Raw genomic sequence first — 3,475 nt, forward strand, 5'->3', positions numbered from 1 at the left:
CCTCATTTGCGCATGCACTTAGGGCGAACCCCTCCCAGAATGAATAAGCAGAGTGTGAATTTATTCTAGAGCAGTTTACTTTCACGTCAAAGCCTTTCTGTAGCCTCCCCTCACTCTCTCTCCGCTGACTGTCTTACAAAGCAGGAAAGACTTATAGCATGTGAGCCCAGTGAATGTCTGATATGGAGAACCATATAAAAAGTGTTAAAAGTAATGTGTTAGAACACACCTGTAGCGATAATGTTAACCCTTAGTGATCTCCTGTGAATATTTACATATTTGACCTATACAATCTAGGCAGAGGTAGGTGATACAGTCTCCACCATACATAATCCTATTGTAATACAGCTCATGACATGTATTTTATTATTGTTCACTACATTGAACGTTCTGCTACGGTTTGTGTATAACAGTCATGCATACTTTAGATTTCACCCATAGAACAGGCGATGATTCCCCAGTAGACAGGAAGCTAGGAATTTTATGTTAGCGCTGTAATTGATTAGCGCTGATTTATATACAAATGTATACACTAACAAGTACAACATATTTTTATGAGAGTTACAAGTGTCTTCTTGAATTGCAATGTTGTTAAATATATGCTGAAATATGCTCCCTGGACAGGATCTAATTATAGACTTAGAGTAGTAGAAATCTGATCAGGTTTTAGATCTGCAACAGAGGTGTAAATCACACATGTTGAGCCTGCAGCCTCTCAGCAACCCATCTTCTGGTTTCCAAGTGATCTCATTGTTACTGTATGTGTTTCCTAGAAAATACTCCATGGAAGTAGATACTCTTACAGTGTCATAATAAAATTCCCCCTGAATGAACTGCACTTAGCAGAATGTCCACTAGGTGGCACTGCTGGCTTGAGAAAAAGCTACTAACAGCAAACTACTGTATTTAACCGGGGCAATCTCGCACATAAAATGCAGGCTGTAGAGCAGGGGTGGGTAATTCATTTTCTCAAGGGGCCACATGAGAAACTGGGACTGCTGTGGAGGGCTGAACTGATTAATGCACGGTACCGCACAGCAAATGTACTGTGCTTTACAGTGTGACAGGTGCGTTGTGGTGTCATTCATTTAAATCGCACCTTCTGTCCACAATGCAATCCACTGAGCTGCAACGTGAAGTACCACAATGAAGTGCGGTTTTAAAAAGTAGTACATGCAATGCAACGCACCAGCTGCACTGTAACGCATGGTAGGTGTGTTGCTCGGTACAGTGTGGTTAACACACGGCATAGGTGTAAATGGGCCCTGCATGAGTCATATTGTCCCCACATAGTATGTGGCACATACCTGATTTTTTCCTCTTGACAGGTGGAGAGGTAAGGTGAGGTGAGGAAAGGGGAAGCTGAAGGAGAGGACAGACGCCCAAGCAGTTCCAACATCCTCCGGTAATGCTGGGGGTGGGAAGACATTTGTCACTGGTTGTTAGGACCTTCCAGCGGTCAGACTGCAGAGGACCTCTGATGTCATTGGTAGGGTGCCATCAGTCCTAGCAAGCAACGGCTGAATAGGAACTTGGTCCTAGCGCTGAGTTATGGCTTGCAGTGGATGCACCGGCCTTGGAGGCCAGCGCTTCCATAGTAAGCCAGGTATGACCGAGCGCAGGTCATCAATTGGACTGTGTCTGAACAGCAGGCTGAACAAGGACAAAAGGCTGGATATGGCTTGCGGGCCGTAAAATGCCCAGGTCTGCTTCAGAGGAAAGATGGAAGTGTGTAAGCACTTTTAGGTGCCTGCAGTTGCATAAAGTGAATGACTGCATTTAATAACAGTACAGGTCCACATTAAAGTGAGAGGATATCTACATAACATTTGTTAAAATAAGTTCTTACTAGGGATGCATCAAAATTTCGTCCGTTGAAACATATCGGCCGAAAATGGCACTTTTGGCAAAACGCCATCTTTCGGCCGAAATTGCGGTGCAAACCTAGTTTCTCTCCTCCCCGCTGGGCACTGCACAGCATCCAGTGGGTAGGAGAGAAACTGTAACAGGAGGCCAGGCGGTGAGGGAGGAGAGCGCTGTGAGCGGCCGGCGTGTCACATGAGGCGGAGCTCTACCTCCCACACCGCACTGCTCAGCCTCCTGTGACAGATCAGGAGAGTGGTGTGTGGGCAGAGACAGCCATCAGCTGTCACAGGAGGCTGGGCTGGCGGTGCGGGGGAGGAGTCAGCTGTCACAGGAGCCCGAGCTCTCCTCCCCGCACTGCTCACTCAGCCTCCTGTGACAGCAAGTCAGGATAGAAAGTGGGTACAAGCAGTCAAAAATCAGCCCCCAACATTAAAATAAAACAAAATGAATAATAATAATAAATAAATACAAATTAAATATAAAAAAATGTCAAAACTCACAGCACTCTCCTCCCGCAGCGCTCGGCAGGCTGTCACACTTTCTCTCCTCACCGCTGGGACACAGAGCAGCGCCCAGCGGGGAGCAAAGAAACCTGGGATGCGCAGATGTATCGGCAGGAAAATTGCACTTTCGGCATTATGCCAAAAGTGCCATATTCGGCCGATATGTGTCGGCGGCCGATATATCGCTGCATCCCTAAAAAATATTTTAAAAAATATGAAAAGGTTAGAAATTTTATTTTCGGGGTTTTTTTTTTTTTTTGGTTTTGTTTCGGTTTTAAAAAATGTCATTTTGGTGCACCTCTAGTTCTTACAGAACTACTATGGTTTTGTAAAAATGAGGGGGATTCCCCTCTTAGACAGTTTTCCCCACTGGAAGATTTCCCCTCAATTCTCTTTCCAGATGACAATAGTCACCGAGGGTAAATCTCCTGAAAGGGGAGACAGACAGCAATACAAACTTGACAGGGGGTCTAACCCTTCCCCATTTTATCCAAAACAGACATAAAAAAAGGTTAAATATAGAGATACACTTTGAAGCTGAACATTTGGCAGACATAAAAGACATAAATGAATGCAGCTTTGTAATCATTAGTACACCATTCAATGTTTTTTTAAATGCACGCGGTGTAGGTACCTGTATTTTTCCTCAGTACCAGTCTCTTGGAGTCCCTGTACAGCAGGTTGAGCAGAGTGAGTACAGACAGACATAGAGATGAACTTATCAATATACTGCTTCTGTTTTAACTGTCCATTCACAGGCTGGGGTGGGTCCAGGATGACATGGGCTCAGAAGAAGTGGGTTGAATGGTGCTGGCCATCAGGCTGATGACATCTAGTGGCAGAAAAACGTACTGTGGGGAAAATCCTTGGATTCAAGGTATATATTGTATAATGTACCATACGCTGGTTTGGTATTTTATCTTTAAAGGAGTGTAGCTTTCCTACTCATGGGGTGGTGTGGAGTGATCCCCTAAGTACTGTGGCAGGCTAATATCTCAGGGTCTGGTTCTCGGTGTACAGCAGGGAGAAAAATAAGTTGGGTGCCAGCCACTTTGATGTTTTAACCTCATATTGCTGAACTGAATACTAGGAGGAAATGTTTTGGG

The sequence above is a fragment of the Nanorana parkeri genome, unplaced genomic scaffold, assembly GCF_000935625.1.
Source record: "Nanorana parkeri isolate BGI_ZX_2015 unplaced genomic scaffold, ASM93562v1 scaffold74, whole genome shotgun sequence".
Taxonomy (NCBI): domain Eukaryota; kingdom Metazoa; phylum Chordata; class Amphibia; order Anura; family Dicroglossidae; genus Nanorana; species Nanorana parkeri.